At 39.0% G+C, this 22606-nt stretch overlaps 1 protein-coding gene and 1 long non-coding RNA gene across 3 annotated transcripts in view; one reads left to right on the top strand and one right to left on the bottom strand.

Moving 5' to 3' along the window:
- Positions 1-22606, top strand: part of F13A1 (coagulation factor XIII A chain) — a 251473-nt gene that overhangs the window by 220438 nt on the left and 8429 nt on the right. The window lies entirely within an intron of this gene.
- Positions 14753-22133, bottom strand: LOC123385312. Its single transcript, XR_006597583.1, has 3 exons — positions 22011-22133; positions 17803-17944; positions 14753-15894 (listed from the first exon to the last, which is right to left on the bottom strand). It is a non-coding gene; the product is annotated as an uncharacterized LOC123385312 (long non-coding RNA).

Genomic DNA, 22606 nt, shown 5'->3' on the forward strand with positions numbered 1-22606 from the left:
AAAAAAGAAATCACTTAGGGGCGCCTGGGTGGCGCAGTCGGTTAAGCATCCGACTTCAGCCAGGTCACGATCTCGCGGTCTGTGAGTTCGAGCCCCGCGTCAGGCTCTGGGCTGATGGCTCAGAGCCTGGAGCCTGCTTCCGATTCTGTGTCTCCTTCTCTCTCTGCCCCTCCCCCATTCATGCTCTGTCTCTCTCTGTCTCAAAAATAAATAAATGTTAAAAAAAATTTAAAAAAAAAAAAAAAAAAAAAAAAAAGAAATCACTTAAAATCCAACAACACATGGATCCCTGCTATGAATGTTTAGGTTCCTCTCTTTACAGATTCATATCTCATCCCTTACTTATATTTAAATAAAAATTCTGTCATACTGATAAAAAACACAAAAACACAGATTATAAACAAATGAAAACAAAACACAGGTATGAAAGAGATTTTTAAACTACAAAAGGACACAATATCCAATTCTACAGTAAAAAAATTAGAATCACAACAAAATAGACAACTTTATGAACAAATAAAAGCTGCCAAAATGACTCATGAAGAAGGTGAAACTAGGAAGATTAATAACTTTGAAAATACATGGGAAGAAGAAATATCTCCCCAAAAGTCTTCAGGATTAGAATGTTTTACAAAGAAGTTTCTCAAACATCTAAGAAATGGTGTTCCCAATTGTTATAAGCAGTTTTTTAGAGCCTGGAACGGAAAGAGGGGAGAATCCAAATCGTTTCAAAAGCAAGAGACTATTAGAAAAGTTAACTTTGAATGTGAACTGCTTCCTGACACATGTACTGTCACTATTATTCTATACAAACTACTCATAAAAACATCATAGATTTATTATCTCATAATTCTATTTTATCTATTAGGTTTGGAATTTTTTTTTCAACGTTTATTTATTTTTGGGACAGAGAGAGACAGAGCATGAACGGGGGAGGGGCAGAGAGAGAGGGAGACCCAGAATCGGAAACAGGCTCCAGGCTCTGAGCCATCAGCCCAGAGCCCGACGCGGGGCTCAAACTCACGGACTGCGAGATCGTGACCTGGCTGAAGTCGGACGCTTAACCGACTGCGCCACCCAGGCGCCCCTAGGTTTGGAATTTTTAAACTCTCTGATAGCCTGGCTCTTACTTTTGAGGACTGAGTACTACTTGGATATAAACTTAGCTTTCAACAAGATTCTACTCTTTGTAGTTAATAGAGCATCACATGACACAATGAGGAAAGAGATTGTTAAAGCATGACTTTCATTGAAGAATAAATTGGTTCACATTTACACTCATTCCAAAAAAAAAAATTTTGACTACTTTCCCATAATAGTAGAAATCCAGCAAGCATTTTTTTTCTTTCTGATTTTCAGAAGTTCTGAGTATATTGTGTCATCTAGTCAAAGATGATTAATCAAGATTATTGAGTCTTGTTCCATTTCTTTCTCTTTTCTAAATCAGACTGTCTGATAAAATTCCTTATGTACTATGTAATAATTTATTTTAGTTATATGACAATCTCCTAGAGAATATAGATTGCTTGTGTCCTTCTACAATGTCATTTGTCTAACTCAAATATTATTTACACCTAGTGGGTAAAATATGGCATCAAGACTTCACAATACTAATAATCTTGAAATGTCCAGCAGAAGAATTAACTCTATGCCATTGACTTTAAAGTTGTTCATAATGCCAAGCAAAAGCAAAATCCTTTGTAAAATGTACATTGTCTCTGAGTATTATAAGGGAAAATATTGTAATGGATGAAATTATCTACCTCTGAAAAAATCCTAAAAGATTAAACTGTTTTTACTTCAAAAAGCATTTTATAAAGTTAATATTCTATCTTCAAATTTTAAAATAATCATATCTTTTATACATATAATAAATATTTAGTCTATTAATGCTTCAATGTTGTGATAATATATGCTCTTTGAAATCTAGAGATGAAAGGCATTCAGCAGAGCAAATTATATTTTTTATTATTTTTTTGGCATATAGTGTTACTGTTACTACTTCTGCTAAGAATGTTTTGAGACACCAAAAATAAAATTCAAAAATGAGAAGAGATAAGAAGCTCTTTCTTCTTTCCTCTTTTCTACCTAACTATAAGTCTTGGAGATCATCCAATGCAAGTAGATACAAGTCTACATTTATATGTACTTTTTAATTGCTCAGTATTCCTCCATAACATGGAGTGGTCATTAATGAGCACTTCTAGTTATTCACTATTACAAATAACCCTGCACTGAACAAAAGAATATGCATATATTTTTACAAATTAAGTATTTCTGACAAAGAAATTTCTAGAGATAGAATTACTGGTTCAAAGGATATAATGAAATTTTGTTTTGATAGATACTGACAAATGGGTTATAATAAGGCCATATAATGATAAACAATATGAAAGCTCAGTAAAATACAGGAAACAGAAAAATTTGTTACTAAGTTAGCACACACACACACACACACACACACACCACACACACACACACCCATAGAAAAAAAAAAAGCAAGGAATCTACAAAGGAAAAAAGTCAATGTGAAAGTGAGAATCTTAGATTAAAAAGAAACCCAAACTGGCTTTTGCCCCAAAGTTGACCTTCAAATCCTGGTGATCTTGTGCTTTCATTGTCAGGGCCACATGAATCATGGGCAACAGGCAATAAAACCCAGAGTGGAACCACAGTAGGATTCAAATAGAAAAATCTCTTAATGAGGTCCCAATAGTTCATTTTTGCTTTTAATTCCCTTGCCTTTGGAGATATGTCAAGCAAGAAATTGCTGTGGCTAAGGTCAAAGAGGTTGTTGCCTGCTTTTTCCTCTAGGGTTTTGATGGTTTCCTGTCTCACATTCAGGTCCTTCAACCATTTTGAGTTTATTTTTGTGTATGGTGTAAGAAAGTGGTCTAGTTTCATTCTTCTGCATATTGTTATCCAGTTATTCTAGCACCATTTGTTAAAGAGACTTTTTTCCATTGGATATTCTTTCCTGCTTTGTCAAAGATTAGTTGACCATACATTTCTGGGTCCAATTCTGGGTTCTCTATTCTATTCCATTGGTCTATGTATCGGTTTTTGTGCCAATACCATACTGTCTTGATGATTACAGCTTTGTAGTAGAGGCTAAAGTCTGGGATCATGATGCCTTTCACTTTGGTTTTCTTCTTCAATATTGCGTTGACTATTCAGGGTCTTTTGTGGTTCCATATAAATTTTAGGATTATTTGTTCTAGCTTTGAGAAGAATGCTGGTGCAATTTTGATTGGGAGTGCATTGAATGTGTAGATTGCTTTGGGTAGTATTGACATTTTAACAATATTTATTCTTCCAACTCATGAGCATAGAATGTGTTTCCATTCCATTGTATCTTCTTCAATTTCCTTCATAAGCTTTCTTGAAGATGTGGGCGGAAAACATGAATAGACACTTTTCCAAAGAAGACATCCAGATAGCCAACAGACACATGAAAAGATGCTCAATGTCACTCCTCATCAGGGAAATACAAATCAAAACCACACTGAGATACCACCTCATGCTGATCAGAGTGGCTAAAATGAACAAATCAGGAGACTATAGATGCTGGCAAGGATGTGGAGAAATGGGAACCCTCTTGCATTGTTGGTAGGAAGGCAAACTGCTGCAGCCGCTCTGGAAAACAGTGTGGAGCTTCCTCAAAAAATAAAAAATAGAACTACCACCAATAGCACTGCTAGAAGTTTACCCAAGGGATACAGGAGTGCTGATGCATAGGGGCGCATGTACCCCAATGTTTATACCAGCACTTTCAACAATAGCCAAATTATGGAAAGAGTTTAAATGTCCATCAACTGATGAATGGATAAAGAAGATGTGGTTTATGTATACAATGAAATACTACTTGGCAATGAGAAAGAATGAAATCTGGAGGGTATTAGGCTAAGTGAAATAAGTCAAGCAGAGAAAGACAGATACCATATGTTTTCACTCATATGTAGATCCTGAGAAACTTGACACAAGACCATGGAGGAGGAGAAGGGGGAAAAGAAAGTTAGAGAGAGAGAGGGAGACAAACCATAAGAAACTCTTAAATACTGAGAACAAACTGAGGGTAGGTGGCGGGGGGGTGGAGGGAGAGGGGAAAGTGGGTGATGGGCATTGAGGAGGGCACTTATTGGGATGAGCACTGGGTGTTTTATGGAAACCAATTTGACAATAAATTGTATTTAATAAAAAAAATTTTTAAAAATAAAAGGGACTTCTAGGAAGCAAAAAAAAGGAAAGAGAAAAGAAAGAAAAGAAAAGAAAAGAAGAGAAGAGAAAAGAAAAGTAAAGAAAAGAAAAGAGAAAAATCTCTACAAAATTCTAGGACTCCGAAAGGCCTGGAGTTTCACTGCAAGAGTGAAGAAGAAATAAACCTTTAGCTGGAAACTTCTTCTCTTCACTCTTATACTAAATGGAAGGCAAAATAAGTTGCCTTAAGAGTTTGTAACAACAGCCTCTCTGCCCTTCCTACCCTCTTCCATGGGCCTCTTGTCTATGCTTGGCTCCAGAGAGTCCGTTCTGCTAGTCTTCTGGCGGTTTTCTGGGTTATTTAAGCAGGTGTGGGTGGAATCTAACTGATCAGCAAAACGAGGTGAGCCCAGCGTCCTCCTAACCCGCCATCTCTAACCTGTTGGGATGAGCACTGGGTGTTGTATGGAAACCAATTTGACAATAAATTTCATATTTAAAAAAAAAGAATTTGTAACAACAGAGGCGCTTGGGTGGCTCAGTTGGTTGAGCCTCCATCTTCAGCTCAGGTCATGATCTCACAGTTGGCAAGTTCGAGCCCCACATTGGGGTCTCTGCTGTCATCAGAGAGCCTGCTTCAGATACCCTGTCCCCCTTTCTTTCTGCCCCTCCCCAGCTCGTACTCTTTCTAAATTAAACATTAAAAAAAAAAAGAATTTGTAACAACAAGATGATCCTTACATAGGTTTGGGAACTAAGTTCATACCACCTGTGCAGTCTAAAAAAGCTTCAAATGGATAATTTAATGTATTGTAATCTAGGATAATTAGTGCTCCAGGAACTAGCAGAAATAAATGCAAATTCTCTATGCAGAAATGTAACTTCACTGTAGGCCTCAAAGAATTTCCAAAGATAAAATTCCACGGAAATGAATTCATAGCTCTAAGCCATGTATCAAAAGTATACATGCAGAATAAGCACTATCAGTAAGAGCCAGAAGAAAGAAAAGGAGAGAGTAAACTCAGAACCACTAATACTTGTGAATAGAAAATTAGTTTGATATGTAATACATGTTTAATACCTAACAAGAAATAAAATTGAAGCTCAAAAATATGAGCAAAGAATATAAGATCTTAAAACAACTAAAAGACTTAAGAAAGAATGCAACAGAACAATTTGAAATATAAAACTGAGGGACAACATACAAAAATATATTCACAATTGAAAATAGAACCACAGAACTGGACAGGCTCAAAGAACCACTTCCAGAATGCATTCTAGGAAGACTAAGAGATGAAAAACATAATGCAGAGATTAAAAAACATGGAGGATAATATGATAAGGTCTACCTTACATCTAATTGGAATTCAAGAAGAGATAATAGAGTGATACCACATGGAAAACTGATATTCACAAATATTGTGACAGAATTTCACATAACTGTTGAAAGCTTCCAAGCCTCGGATCTATAATTAAATAATATCAAGCATGATAAATAAAAAGGAATGGACACTTTAATCACATTGTCATGAAAGTGAAGGACACCAAAGATAAAGGAAAGACCTTTGAAGCAGCTAAAAGAAATTTTACCCAAAATGAAAGATAAACTAATGTATGATAGAATACACTGGAAAATCTCTCCAATGAGTTAACCTAAACTACAGAGTGCAAACATGGAAAAATTTATGCAGTTGAACTGTCTTTCAAGGAGACAGAGTGATATAAAGACATTTTTCAAATAAACAAAACTAAGAGAGTTTGCTAAGAGACCCTCACAAAGGAAATTATAGTATTTTTAAGAAAAATTCCATATTTGAAAAAAAAAAGAACTGCTTGTCTAAGGTACTGTGTAAAACTAGTATTTTAAACTACTAAATAGATTATTCCAGGACTACCACAGATAATTTTACAAGTGATTTAAGAATACTCAGACTTTGGGGCACCTGGTGGCTCAATCAGTTAAGTATCCAACTTTGGCTTAGGTCATGATCTCATGGCTTGGGAGTTTGACCTCCACATTGGGCTCTATGCTGGCAGTGTAGAGCCTGCTTGGGATTCTCTCTTTCTCTCTCTCTCTCTCTCTCTCTCTCTCTCTCTCTCTCTCTCTTTGACTCTCTTTCTCTCTCTCTCTCTGTCAAAATAAATAAATAAATAAATAAATAAATAAATAAATGAAAAGAATACTCAGACTTTAATCCACAAACTGAAATATTTGAAATATCCCAGAAATATTTTTTTTGTGTGTGATTTGGTTCATTTAAAGCTACAGAGCAGAATCTTGATTGTACATTTAAATTTATAATTTGCTTAGTCAAAATTTGGTCAGTGCCGAAAAACTTTGTGTATGATCTACATCAAATGTATGCATGATTTTCAGCATTTTATAAGTATTTGTTGCCCCATTTAACAATGGGGCGGAAATTCTGAGGTTTATCAAAATGCAACATGCCTAAGAAGCCTTTTTTATTACTTGCCAAAATATGCTTTTACCCTGACAGTTTCATAAACTTGATATTAAAATCCCTATTGTTTTTATGTTTATTTATTTTTGAGAGAGGGAGAGAGAGAGAGAGAGAGAGAGAGAGAGAACTAGTGGGGGAGGGCCAGAGAGAAAGGGAAACAGAGGATCTGAAGCATGCTCTGGGCTGACAGCAGAGAGCCTGATGCAAATCCCGAACTGACAAGCCGTGAGATCATGACCCGAACCAAATTTGGACACTTAACTGACTGAGCCACGCAGGCTCATGTCAAATCCCCTGGCCTTGCTAGTCCAATGTGGTCCAAGGGTTCAGAAATCATCATTCCCACCCTCACAACAACAACAACAAAGCTGAACAAAATGAAAATCAACTAATTTTCTTATATCTATCAGACAACTGAGGTCATAGGGAAAACTACTGCCCAAAAACTGACTGGAGAAACAGCTAAATACAAAGAATCACAACTTATTGGGAGAATAAGCCACTGTTGGAGCCTGGCAGGAACACTTTAAAAATAATTGACTAAAGGGGTGTCTGAGTGGCTCAGTCGGTTAAGCATCCAACTTCGGCTCAGGTCATGATCTTGTAATCTGTGGGTTCAAGCCCCACATCAGGCTCTGTGCTGACAGCTCAGAGCCTGGAGTCTGCTTCAGATTCTCCGTCTCCCCCCTCTCTCTCTCTGCCCCTCCCCCTGCTCATACTCTGTCTCTTGCTCTCTCCCAAAAATAAATAAACATTAAAAAAATTGACTATGATTCAGCAACTATATATGTGTATATGTGTACATATATATATATATATGTATAATGAAATGTATTGAAAACAGAATATCTAGATATACCTACACCCCCACGTTCATTGCAGCATTATTCACAATAGCTAAGATATGGAAACAACTGAAGTGTTCATCGATGCATTAACAGGTAAAGATGTGGTGTGTGTGTGTGTGTGTGTGTGTGTGTGTGTGTGTATAAGCACACACAATGGAATATTGTATATATGTATGTGTGTATACAATGGAATATTATTCAGCCATGAGAAAGAAGCAAGTTCTTCCATTTGCCACCATGGATGATCTTGAGGGCATTATGCTAAATGAAATAAGCCAGTGAGATAAAGACAAATATCATATGATTTTACCTATATGTGCAATTAAAAAAAAAGTCAAACCCATAGAAACATAATGGAAAAGTAGTTGCCAGGGGCAGGGTGGTGGGGGAAACAGGAAGAGATAAAAGGGCATAAACTTTCAGCTACTGGATGAATAAATTAAGGATCTAACGTATAACATAGTGACTATAGTTAGTACTATACAGTTGACCTTTGAACAACAAAGGTTTGAACTGCAAGGGTCCACTTACATGAGGATTATTTTCAACAAATACTGAACAGTATTGTAAATTTATTTTCTCTTCTTTATATTTCTTTTTTTTTTAATTTTTTTTTCAACGTTTATTTATTTTTTGGGACAGAGAGAGACAGAGCATGAATGGGGGAGGGGCAGAGAGAGAGGGAGACACAGAATCGGAAACAGGCTCCAGGCTCTGAGCCGTCAGCACAGAGCCGGACGCGGGGCTCGAACTCACGGACCGCGAGATCGTGACCCGGTTGAAGTCAGACGCTTAACCGACTGCGCCACCCAGGCGCCCCTCTTCTTTATATTTCTTAAGAATATTTCTTATATTTTCTCTTTCTTAATATTTTATTTTCTTTATCTTACTTTATTGCAAGAATACAGTATATAATACATAGAAAATATAAAATATATGTTAATTGTGCTATTGATAAGGCTTCTAATCAACAGTAGGTTATTAGTAGTTAAGTTTTGGGGGAGTCAAAAGTTACACATGGATTTTGACTGCACAGAGCATTGGCACGCTAACCCCCATGTTGCTCAAGGATCAACTGTACTCTATAATTGAAATTTGTTAAGGGAGTAAAACTTAAATGTTCTCACACATACATACATCTCACTGTGTATACAGAGTGATGCATGTGTTTGTTAACTAAAAAAAAAAAAAGTTGACTAATTACTGAAGAAGGAGCACAAACTAGCTTGAGAGTTAAAAACTCCTAGGGGTGACTCCTAAGGAGACCCCACCTTTTAGCGAAGTTTGCCTTCAGGAGCTACCCAGGTTCTCAGGGTGAAGATCCAAAAAAATCCCCTCCTGCTTCAGGTAGGGAAGGGGAAAGATAACTATTTTTAATCATTCCCAAAGACTCTTTTCTCTTTAACAAAGGTTTGCCCTCAAGGGAAACTACCTTACTAAAGCTTAAGAGATTTACCTGATTCTAAGCAACCTGAGGTAAGGGAAATGTTGAATCCTAGTTCCCTCTAGCCTTCCCATCTCACCTGAGATGGAAGGAAAGTTGAGAAGTATTTGTGAAGGTCATAGCCAACAGCATAGACTCACTAAAAGACTGGAGACATAATCATAGGATTATAGGACCCTTTCCCTCCCTCCATGCCCAACCATAACATCAATAACACTTTGTATATAACAGGGTATTCAGCTGAAAGAACTGTATTTGTCTTTGTTAATCCTACTTAAGAAGAAGTCTCTAGGGAAATCCAAAGACAACAGGGGATATATAAACAAGGACAGTTGAGGAAATGTTCACCTCCACCACCTCCAGCTAAAGGAAACAGCAAACACATCCTAACTCTCAGCCAGATAAACATAAAACTTCACATGATAGGTTTATTTACCTAAGTTTCTTTTACCTGATACATCAGGTCCAGCTTTCAACAACAACAAAAAAAATTACAACACATGGTGAAGGGCAAAAAACACAATCTGAAGAGACAAAGCAAACATCAGAAACAGAACCTCAAATATGGCAGGGATTCTGGATTTGTCAGACTGGGAATTTAAAATGACCATGATTGATATGCTAAGAGCTTTCATGGACAAAGAAGACATATACAAGAACAGAAGGGTAATGAAGAACAGAAATGGTAAAATGATAACACAAAGAGATTGGAACTCTAGAACAAAAGGAAATGGTAGAAATTTTAAAACTCCATAACAAAAATGAAGAATGCCTTATTGGGCTCATCTGTGGATAACACAAGCAAGAGTCAGTGAGCTTGAAAACATGTCAGTAGAAACTTCCAAAACTGAAATGCACAGAAAGAAAAAAACAGAGAGAGAACAGAGTATCTAAGAATTGTGGGACAATCACAAAAGTTGTAACATACATGGAATGGACATACAAGAAGGAGAAGAAAGAAAGGGACAGAACTATTTGAAGTAATAACGATTGCCAATTTTCTAAAATTAATGAGATACATCAAACCACAGACCCAAAAAGAACAGAAGGCACCTAGCATGGTAATTACCAACAAATCTACAGATGGGTGTATCATATTCAAACTGCAGAAAACCAAAGACAGGGAAAATCTTGAAAGAAGCCAGAGGGAAAAACAGCTTCCTTAGAGAAGAACAAAGATAAGAATGAAATTATACTTTTCTTCAGAAACTGCACAGAGAGTGGAGTAAAACATCTGAGGTATTGGAAGAGGGGTGCCTGGGTGGCTCAACTGGTTGAGCGCCCAACTCTTGATTTTGGCTCAGGTCATGATCCCAGGGTCATGGAATTGAGCCCTGCATCAGGCTCCATGCTTAGCATGGAGCCTATTTAAGATTCTCTCTCTCTCTCTCTCTCTCTCTCTCTCTCTCTCTCTCTTTCTCTCTCTCTCTCTCTCCTCCTGCACACTAGTGCAAGAGCTCTCTCATTCTCTCTCTCAAACAAATAAGTAAATAAAGTGTTGAAAGAAGAAAGCAAAACCCACTAACCTAGAATTCTGTATCTACTGAAATCACCCTTCCAGAGTGAAGAACAATAAAGATTTTCTCAAACAGACCCACCAACCTCACCTGCTTCCTGGGCTCTGCCCTCTCTAAGCTTTGTCATACTGCCAGCTTTGACTGCCCCCACCTGAGTCTTCACCATGCTCCCTCCAAGGACAGTGTGGGTCTTATTGGTGCCACCACTTCATAGTCTCTTGTGAAACAAGCCAGAAAAACAAAAACAAAAACAAAAACAATGCTCTCCTTCTCATCTGCTGAAGGCCCAAACTATGACAGAGTAAACAAGCAAGCATTTCACATGAGAGGGGTAGACTCTTCTGTCTCCATGAAAACCACATACCACCAGGTTCTCTCTCTGAGTTCTATCTCTGAGTTCGCCATCTTTCCCCTCAACTTCATTTCCATTGCCCTCCACCCACCTTGTTTAGCTGAAAAGTCTGCATATGTCTGAACCCCAAATGAAAATACCATTCAAACTCCCATCCCCAGACAACCAAATGTAACAGAGGGACCTTGTTTGGATCCTGACCCCTGTCTCCCAAATAATTCTTTTTTTTTTCATTAAGAGTATTAAATGGTACCAAGAAAATATTAATTTTGTTAGGGGTGACAGTGGCATTATGAATATTAAAAAAGTGAATATTTTTTAGAGATGCACACTGAAGGATGTAGGGATGAATGGCGTGATAAATGGGATTTGCTTTAAGATATTTCAGCAAAGAAAATGAAGGGGTAAGGAGTGCCTGGGTGGCTCAGTTGGTTAAGCCTCCGACTTCTGCTCAGGTCGTGATCTCACAGTTTGTGAGTTTGAGCCCCCCTTCGGGCTCTGTGCTGACAGTGCTGAGCCTGGAGCCTGTTTCAGATTCTATGTCTCCCTCTCTCTCTCTCTCTGCCCCTCCCCTGCTCATTCTCTCTCTCTCTCTCTCTCTCTCTCTCTCTCTCTCTCTCTTTCTCAAAAATGAATAAATAAACATTTTTTTAAAAAAGAAAATGAAGGGATAGAAACAAATGTTGAAAGTTTTTGACCCTTGTTGAACCTGGGGAATAGGTATACGGAATTTTATTGTTACTCTATTTTTGTGTGTATTTGAAAATTTTCATAATAATTTTCTTTAATTCCATCCCCATGGCTTCTTCAGAAAATGTCTCAGTTTCCATTTAACCAGATGTTAATTGTCAGCACAGGGCTTACCTACCGAGCTCAAGCTCCATCACTAGACTAGATCTACCCCAGCCAAGATCCGTTATAAAAAATAACATTTCTTTTTTTTTAATTTTTGTTAACGTTTTATTTATTTTTGAGACAGGGAGAGACAGAGCATGAACAGGAGAGGGTCAGAGAGAAGGAGACACAGAATCTGAAACAGGTTCCAGGCTCTGAGCTGTCAGCGCAGAGCCCAACACGGGGCTCGAACTCACGGACCGCGAGATCATGACCTGAGCCGAAGTCGGCTGCTTAACTGACTGAGCCACCCAGGCGCCCCTAAAAAATAACATTTCAATCAACTTGCTGGTACCTAAATCTTTGCTCCTGTTGCTTATTATGATAAGTTCATTGAAGGGCAATTCCTGGGTCATACTGATTGGTTATTTTTTATGTTTCTATTTATTTTTGAGAGAGAGAGAGAGCATGAGTAGGGGAGGGGCAGAGAGAGAGGGAGACAGAGGATCTGAAGTGGGTTCTGCGCTGACAGCAGACAGCGTGATGCGGGGCTCCAACTCATGAACCCTGAGAGCATGACCTGGGCAGAAGTGGGAGGCTTAACCGAGGGAGCCACCCAAGCTCCTGCATACTGATTGTTTTTAGAGAGGTAAAACCAGGTACATTCTGGTGAGTAGTGGACAGAGTGCCCTTTTCACCACACCCTTGCCAACACTCGGTTGTCATTTTAAAAAAAAAAAAAAACTTTTAAAAGTGCAGTGCAGCAAGATAAATAGAATTTAACTTCCCTGATGAAGGACATTCAAGGCAGCAGAAACAGTTTCAACAAGGCAAAGAGGTGAGAAACCACCTGATTTCTTTAGTTCTGGTATTATCAGGATTCACTCATTCAGTAAATATTTATTTGCTCAGAGCCTCTGTATTTAAGTGACTATTAATGATGTCAGCTGTTAAAAATATATTAGTAGCTAAGTAAAGCTTTAGTCCTGATAAAGTAAGAAGAAATGAAGAACCACTTATTTTACAGGGGGAGCAGGGATGTGGAAATTACACTTGGTGCAAACCTTCTGGAATCCCTGGGATCTCGTGGAGGCCATCCTGCATCTTTCATCTTTCTTCCCGGCTTTCCCCACACTAAACTCTGGGAACATGATGTATTTCTAAACATGTTATTGAGACGAATGACATCCAACATTTTCTTTTATCCTTTACACTTTCCGAAAGTGGCATGGTTTAAAGCCCTTTCTCCCCCAGGAGCTGCCCCAATAGGAATTAGGAAAGTCTTGCAGAAAAATCAAGAAGCCAGTTCTCCTTTCATAGAGACAAAGACACATTTGCTTTGCAACTGGGCTGAAATTCAGAAGAATTCAATAACGAAATCCCATTCTCTAGAAGTCCCAATGTTCTGTTCCAGGACTGCAATGCCTGTTCCAGGTTAATTGGAAAGAAAGGATGTTTCCCCTGGGTAGTCACTGCAGCTCGGTTAGCCCTGCGCTGCAAAGCCTCGTTGCTCTGCGTTACGTTTCAAAGCCGAAGTTCTCAGCTCTAACTGCTTCGCGGGTTAGTACTCTGGTTGCTTCAACTTGCTCTTCAGCCGGCGCATTTGAACATGAATGATTGTAAAAGAGGCGCCGTGAGCGAGAATCATGAAGACAATGAGCGTAAGCAAGGGCGAGAAGTGTTCTTCCCGCCGCAACATCTCATTACGATGTTTTCCAGGGGGCCCTTTGAAATAAACAATGTACGTGGGGAAACCGAAGCAGGACCTCCGCCAGCAGGTTTCACCGCACTGCGCACAGACGGGCTCCCCCCAGAGAGGAGCTGGGCTGCACGTCGCCAGGAACCTCCCGCCCCTGCGCAGCAAGCTGACCTTCCTGGTCCTCTCCAGTTTGGTGTTTTTGGTCAGGCACAACTGGGCGGGAACACCTTAAAATCAGCATTCTTTATTCTGGCATTTTAGCTATCAAAGTCATGCTCAAGAAATTAACAGGAATCTCCCTGCGGAGAGTGGGGGTGGGGGGAAATGCAGCAAACAACAATGTTGCTCAAAAGAAAGCCAGAATAAAGAAGAATAATGTTGCCAAAAGAAAAAAGAAAAGAAAAACCCCTATTTTTCTTAGTCCACAAGTGCACTGATATGGATTGGTAAATATACAATACAGTACGTGTCTTACATTTAAATGCTTTATATGTGTGTTTCATCTACAAGCCATATTTTCATATATAAGTGATCTCTCGTGCTTTAGAGAGAAGAGAGAAGATAAATTCTTAAAGAAAATTTAAACATATGTATATACTGTCTTGCATTAGTATACTGTCTTGCATTAGTATATTTTGTTGTAATGTAGGGCATATTTAATAGTATATAATATACACATAAATATATACATAAGGACAGAGATATAGTGCCCTCTACTGGATCAAATTCAACTTGATTAACCTCTCCCTTGAAATAGTTAATTTAACATTCCTTCAAGTGACTATCAACACCAGAATATAAACTTTAATGTTAGATGATGCTTCGTGGTCAGGTGATTCCTCTCTGGCTTATAGTAGCAACAAGAAAAATGCCTTCAACATCTTAATTTGTCTTAATGATGCTTTTGTTCCAATCCTCCATGTTCAAAAGGATTATTTACACTTACAAGTACATTGTGTTTACTATCTGTGGTCTTTGAAGGACAGTATACAAAACAAAGTAAAGGGAAATTTGACTAATTAATTTATTTGAGCAATCTAAGCAACCAATCCAGACTCTATAATTCCCAACCCCAAAATAAACTTTCTTTGTCGTGTTCTGTTTGAACTAATCAGATGTAATTTTAAGAACCAGACAGATATGGATTCAAGCACAGCATCTATATTCAAAAATCTGGACAATGCAAGACATTAAGCAAATTGAGAAGTATTAGTTTAAGAGTAGCATTATATAGACAACTTAAATAATACAGAAATCATCATTCTGAACAATTTATTCTTTTTTTAAAGTTTTTTTCTAATGTTTATTTTTTAAAAAGGGAGAGAGACAGACAGAGTGCAAGTCGGGGAGGGGTATAGAGAGAGGGAGACACAGAATCTGAAGCAGGCTCCAGGCTCAGAGCTGTCAGCACAGAGCCCGATGTGGGGCTCGAACTCACGAACTGGGAGATCATGACCTGAGCTGAAGTCAGATGTTCAACTGAGCCACCCAGGTGCCCCCTGAATAATTTATTCCTGAGTAGCATGGAGATCCTGTGGAAAAGGTACATCTGCTCCCAAACAAGCTGGTAATATAATCTTTTATGTGGACTCTTGAAAGTTGCAAGTAATTGTGGATTTAGGGAATTCATGAGAAATGATGACAAATAGTAGGAAACATTATTTTAAAATAGGAATAGTTTCAAAAACCCTACACACTGCAATAACATGTGTGCGACATTGAGGGGCAGCTGGAAAGCAGAGGGATTCTTAAAATCGTGGGCCTATCATTGCACTGCACGGTATTCTCTACTGGTGGCACTGAAAATGTCAATGTTTCCTTTTTCTGAGGAGACCCCAACTTCCCCTTGTCCTAACCTGGATTTGTCTTCTGGCTACTAAGTGCAAAGACTCACAAAACTAACCTTCCACAGATTTTCAGAAGCCTGGCAGAGCTTGTTACGGAAGTTCATAACCTAGCCAAAATAAGCCAGCTGGAAAATCAGATGCCTGTCTCCTTGATGCAGGAAATTTTGAGAAGATGTCAGGCTGCAGTCTTATCCCAACCTCTGCTGCAAAGAAACATGGGAAATTTTTCTAGTGGTTTGCAGCCATCCCTATCAGTAACACGGAGGAGAATCTTTTAGGACCAGTCAGAAAGAAAGAAAGAAAAAGAAAGAAAGAAAGAAAGAAAGAAAGAAAGAAAAGAAGCATGTTTGAAGGTGAGGTTTGCCCCCCTGCCTGAGTTCCCCAGGGAGGCTCAGGCAACCATGTGGGGTATCTTAGCTTTATAAATCAATCATCACATGAAAGTGTTGACTGTCCTAAGAAGCTTGCTCCTGTCCAAGGTCAAAGATGATGAGGAAACCTCCTTGGGCAGTGGTTCTCACTCGGTAATGAATATGGGGACCTCGCTGGTAGGTCTGTGGCAAGTCTGGAATCCATGGCTGCTCCCAGAGACTCTGGTTCAGTGGGTCTGGAGAAAAGCCCAAGAATCTGCCTTTGAGCAAGTCCAGGGGACTCTGGTACAGGTAGCCCTTGGACCATATGTTAGAAACACTGCCTGAGGAAGTGAAGAAACATATTTAGCCAAATGCACTAACATCTTCAGACCTTCTCTTTATGAGCATACATCTTTTAATGAGATCCTCATGGAATAAGAAGCCCCTTGTACTCATTTTTGTCCTTATGTAAATAGTATTATAATAGCTATGGCTATTACTTTGAGGTTTAACCACCTGACAGTATACATGACAGTGCTGACACCTCCCAGATACTTCTTTGGCCCAGGCTAGCACCCTGCTGTGCTTTTTATGTTATGTGCCGGCTGTAGGAATTGGGTATTCTGATCCTCTCTTAAAATGGTCTTCACCTATTCCTTCTGACCAGTCTTCTCCCTGTAGCACTGCAAAATAAGCAATCTCATTGTTTTTCCCCACCTATCCTGTCTCTTCAGAGGTACACGAGACATTCTGGGTTTTTCTTGAAGGTTTATTACAAGCAACAATGAGGAAAAGACCAGGGGAAAATAGATATGGACACAATATTTAAAAGAAATCTCACAGTCTCACAAAAAAGTCACTCCCAAAATTTAGTTTTCCTTTTTAGCAGCTATTGAACTCTACAATGATGCCTGTTTTCTTCCTTCCATCCTCCTTTGTTCCCTTCTTTCCCTTCTCCCTCCCTTCCTTTCTCCCTTCCTTCCCTCCTTTCTCCCTTCCTTCCCTCTTTCCCCCCTTCCTTCCCTTCTCCCTTCCTTCACTCTCTTCCTCCCTCCCTTCCCCCTCCCTCCCTTCTTTCCTCCCTCCCTTCCTTCCTCCCTCCCTTCCTCCTTTCCTTCCTTCCTTCTTTCCTTCCTTCCTTCCTTCCTCCTTTCCTTTCTTCCTTATTTTCTTCCTTCCTTTTTCCTCCTTCCTTCCCTCTATCCCTTGCACAAACTTTCACTGAGCGCCCACCATGTGTTAGGCATTCTGGGCTTGATGACACAATCCATCTGTACTCCACAACTGCCCCCAAAGTGCTATAAAAGCACCAAACAATGGCGATTTCTGAGTAAGGCTTCTCTAAGGGCTAATATGAGAAAAGTCTGGAAGAAAAGAGAATCGACTGAGCAAATTGTGGGGCAAATTAATTCCCTTCAGCAGAGAGGGAACTATACAAAGACAACCCTATACAAGGCCAAAGAGAAATAAAATATGTCATATTCTGAGAACCCAATAGTTCAGTAGAGCTGGAACACAGTGTTGGAAATTGGAGGGGTCAACTCATGAAGGGCCACATAGATCACAATAGTGAGCAAGGCTTTTATTTTATAAACCATGTATAAATGACCACATAGTACTTTTACAACCTACAAAGTTGGCAATTTTATAAATCTGCTAATTTAAGGTCCAAACCAAGTGGAAGGAAAAGAAAAGGCAGGTCTAGTAATTATTACACTGGGATAGCAGACATAAATCTGGGCTGTCCAGGGCAACTCATATGGCCACTTTACCCACAGGATGTCCTGGCTCAAGTGACAAAGTCCCTTGACTCATGTCTTCCTCACATCGGTGAGAATGTCTTCATCTTAAGGATTTTTACCAACTTTAGTATCTAAACACCACTAGTAGATCTACATGGGGGCAAAACCCTCATGCACTGCTGCCTTTAAATTCTTTTCTCTTCACAAAGGAAAGCTCTCCTAGGCATTTTTTCAATTTAAAAAATAGCGGCTTCTTAAAAGGAGGGATAGAATCTTTTGACATATTGTTAGTGATATTGACCACAATATAACTTACTGAATCAATCCTTCTTTTTCCAGTTCTTTAATAATAAACAATAAGGATTGAGTTACTACATGATCTAAGACATACAAGGTATGTGGTTTCATAAGAACAACGAATTCCTTGTATGTTTTTTATAGGTTCTTCATTTCATATTAAATCAAAGGTTCTATAACATATTACATTGGGGCTCTAATGGTTCTTACCTAATATTATCAATATCATCATGAGAGCCAATGGAAGAGTCAGTTCCTAGATCTGCTGACGAGGCTGCAGAGGCTGTGAGTCATTCTTGAACTAGAATGGCGCATGGGACCTTCCAGCTGCCATGTGGGCTCAGTCATTTTTCTGCTTATGAACAACAACAAAATAACAAATTAAGCAAGTATTTGGTATTGCTCCGGGATTTAGAGTGAAATATCTTTATCCGAGGACTAAAGAGTCCTGGTAGCAGACATATTGTGATGTTTCCCTTTTCAAGCTCTTAATCCTTTTTGCCAGCGAGGCCAGATGTACACTAAATGAATGACATTAGCCAGATCCCACTCAGGGTCGTGTCAAGGAGGAGTTCAGCTCTGGTAATGAGAAAATACGACCTCCTCCGGTTCTCTCTATAGAGGTCACTTGGTCCTGCTTTGACAAATACTTTTTGTAAGGCTGATTATAAGAGGTGCTCCAGAACAGTGATTCACAAACTGGGGATCTTGTTCATTTGCATTAATTAGGTCTGGGGTGGGACCTGAGATTCTATATTGCTAACAAGCTTCTAGATGACGCCTATGCTGCAGGTTCATGGACCACACTGTCAGTACCAAGGTCTAGAACATATTCAGAAACTAAAACAGCAGTGTTTCTGAGATATGCCAGTGGTGACAGAGATATCTAGCCAAAAAAATTAAGATGTTGAATCATTCCAGAATATCTGAGGCGTGCGGTTATCCTCTTTGTACCCAATAACTCTTAGAACCATATGTGGATTACAATCACAATTTCTTACACAATTGTTCAGGTGAATCTTATTTTGGGTCCTCACCAAGGCTACTCATAAGCAAACTGATGACAAAAGGGGCTTATAGATGATGAACATCTATAAGTGTTCATATTTGGTATGTGTTTCCCATTCCGTGGTACCCATTCTCCTTCCTCTTCATCATCCCTTTCCCCCAATCCCACCTCACCTTCATCTGAATTAAGTACTTCTCAATCCTGTTTCCGAATCCTCCTCCCCATAAAAGCATTCTTTTAGGAGGAAAATCTGACTGTCAGCTTAATGGGGTGTTAACCTAATCCAAAAGAATGACCCTCCAGTGGTAGAATTCCAAGTACAATCCAGACGGGAGAAAACAATACTTGGGAGCATTAAGACCTTTCCAGCAGTGGTCTGTGGCTGACTTGAAAGTCCATCCCAGGATGGCCTGAGTCCACTTCCAGACCCTCCTCTGGCCTAGGATCCCTCACCTCTACCCCAGTAGAAGCTTCTATCCCCAACCAGTGGGCCTGGCTTTGGGCCACCATAGTTTAAGCAGGTGCATGGGCAACACCTCAAGATTGGCTTTATGAAGGCATTTGATGCCCTGTTGGGTATTATATTCCTGTTCTTTAACTCAAATTATCTAAAAGGGAGTTTTTAATCTTACATGTATTTACTTATGTTTACAGAGGCAATGGATGGAATTAAAACCCTTCTGAGTTGAAATCTAACTGCTATACAATATCAGATTTGCTATGATTGAAAGGGGAGCCCTCTATTTATTCTTCATCTTTAGGTGTATTACATTTGTCAAGTTGGGGGAAGCAGGAACAAATGGCAAACCCCTGTTCCCTCGCTTCCCTTCCCTCTCTGTGTCCTAAAGAACACTCCTCTGTCTCAGCTCAGTGGAAAAGTACAATGATTCTTGTATCACTCAGGCTGGGTTTCTTGGGTTAAATCGCTGGGGCTGAGTCACTGGGGCCAAACTGAAGACGCTTGTTGCCATAGGCTATCTGATCTGTCCACCATGTCATTTTTGAAGTAAAGAAAATATTGAATTAGAATATAAGAGGACTGTGAATCCAGATGTCCAGCCGATGGAAAGATGGGTAATGAGAAAACAGAGCTGACCTCTTTCAGCAAAGCTAGGAAATGGCAGGGGATTGGAAGAAGCAGCTGTTCACTTTTGGCAGCTGCAGTGAAGGGCAATGTTACGGAATGTCAAAAAAACAGCATATTTCATTGCAGCTTCTCTATTGCCCTTTAATGATTCAGGAGCAGAGCCATCTTTAACGACACTTGGCATGCTGTCTGCTTTAAAGGCAAATAAAACGTCCTCATTTCATCTGGCTTTCCCAGAGAAGGGGCATTTGAAACACTGGAGAGGAAGAGATAATGGTCAAAATGTGTCCTTCTCATGTAACACCTGAATAATGGTTTGTTACCTGGAAGGACCACTTTGCCTGTGAAATAATTTCCTGGTTTACTTTGAGAACATATGATAAGATATTTTTAGATCCTAATTCTACCATAGCATCTAAATACTTGAAATAATCTGGATCCTAATTTGAGGATATAATACCACGTTACAGCTGAGAGAATTTTCATAGCCAATAGTCTTAACCAAGACTTTCTTATTTGAACAGTGAACAAACTTCACTACCAACAATTGTAACATATTCGTTTAAAATGAGCTCTATCCTTAAAAGTTCCTCACCACAAAAGTCATTAAATGAGGCATTTGAAGATGTTTTTTTCATAGTTCAGCTTTGTGTACATAGTATGAAGAAGACTTAGTGATTATCCAGTTGACTCAAACTCAAAGAAAACCAACTACTGAGTTTGGTTATACAAGGAACAACTTTTGGTTAATTGTTGACTAGACCCAAGTTCAACAGCAAAATCTCAAAGGTTGTTTAATTTATGGCATTTATGTCATTATGACACAAAATATAAATTATGGGGTATGGGGGCACTTGGGTGGCTCAGTCAATTAAGCGACTAACTCTTGGATTCAGCTCAAGTCATGACCTCATGGTTCATGGAACTGAGTCCCACATTGGGCTCTGCATTGACAGCATGGAGTCAGCTTGGGATTGTCTCTCTCTCCTTCTCTCTCTCTCTCCCCTCTCTCTCACTTATGCATGCTCTCTCTCTCTCAAAATAAATAAACATAAATAAATAAATAAATAAATAAATAAATAAATAAATAAATAAAATGTGTTTTATGAAATGCATTGTGATATATGAAATCATTGATTTTCACCCAAGATGTTGTCACTTTGAGACTCCTAGCATGTCATTATCAATTCTGAGGTGTATCATGCATCATTTGTGATATTTAATTATGAAAGTACTTGGACTTTTAAATAATTTGCCTTTTATAGTGGCCACATTTATAAATTGTCATGTGTGTGTGGGTGGGAACAGATTCAAGATGACTCCCAATATGTCATTCACATGACTATTCCTTCTGAATTGTTGGGGAGAGAGAGAGAGAGAGAGAAAAAGGTGATACTAGAGAAATAACTGTTGAGTCAAAACTGAGCAATAGTAAGCAAGCATTGTAAATGCCATCAATAATTATGTTTAAATGGGCTCTTCTAATTACCCATTTCATTCATGAGGGACTCTCCTGCCAGTCTGTTCCCAGCTGGTTCATCCTGAAGGAAACCCAGCTGTGGAACTGCTCTCACAGCCCACCATGACTGAGGGAGAGTCAGACAGCGGGCTCCAGAAGCTTCTAGCCACTGCAGAGCAGAGAGAGGAGAAAAAAGCCCACCAGGAAGCCAGACAGTCATTCGTCTAATTATTGATGGGGATCACTCTATTTTCCAAAACTTATAAACCTAGATTTTAATTTTAGAAATACAAACATAAGATATCTGAGTCACCAAAACACTTGACTCCCACCAACACTGAATTAAAGAAAAAAGGACAAAACTTCTCAACTATTCCAGATTGGACCCCAGTGAGATTTGAGAGTTTGGGGAGACAAAACAAGATCATCAGAGGAACAATATGAGATAAAGAAAAAACTCTTGGGAATACAAAATAAAAAACAGATGGTGTGGTTTTTCCACCTAGAAAAATCCATGAGGGCTGAAAGACCTTTTAAAGTCATACATTTTGGCAAGTTGTTAAAAGATAATTATGGAGTTTTTTAATCTCCCTGAATCCACCCCCTGCCCCACCATAAAAAAAAAAAAACAAACAGAAAATAGAATCACAAAACCAAAAAGCCACAGATAATATCTAGAACAAAACTAGACAATACTAAATTCCCAGAAACTTAAAACAGGAGCAGTCAAGGACAATTAAGGCCACAAGATCCATGTGGTATTAGCAACTGGGCAGGAAAGAGGGGGAGACAGTAGGGTATCTGTCAGCTTCAGAACAGAAGAGCCCCACAACCACCAAGAATTTTACATCAACTATACTGACCTTCAAACATAAGCTGTTTTGGACATGCAGGAAGAGCTTAGGACATGTGTTCCCAGAAGCCCTTCCTGGAAATCCACAGGAATGAGCTGAGATCCACCAAATGACTCAAGATACCCAATGATAGCACTGGAAGGAATACAGGCAACAAAGGAACATAGTAAATGACACCACTGAATTCAAACAGAAAAAAAAAAATCAGAATATGCGCAACAAAAGACTTGAGTTCATCAACAAACAAACAAAAAAAATGGATGGGGGTAGACCCATAGGTTAAAAGACACTTATATGACATATCAAATAATTAGCGTGCTGGAACTGATTTGTATCCTGATTCAAACAAACTTTAAAAATAATTTAAAGACAATAGGGAAATGGAAATACTAGATAGTTAATGATGTTAAGGGATTGTTGTTCATATTATTTAGGTACAATAATGGTATTATAGCTATACTTCTTTTTTAAAAAGAGTCTATATATTTTAGAAATGTATACTGAGGGGCACCTAGGTTGCTCAGTCGGTTGGGCGGCTGACTACGGCTCAGGTCATGATCTCGTGGTAGGTGAGTTCGAGCCCCACCTCAGGCTCTGTGCTGACA

This window comes from Felis catus, chromosome B2 (assembly GCF_018350175.1).
Source record: "Felis catus isolate Fca126 chromosome B2, F.catus_Fca126_mat1.0, whole genome shotgun sequence".
Lineage (NCBI taxonomy): Eukaryota > Metazoa > Chordata > Mammalia > Carnivora > Felidae > Felis > Felis catus.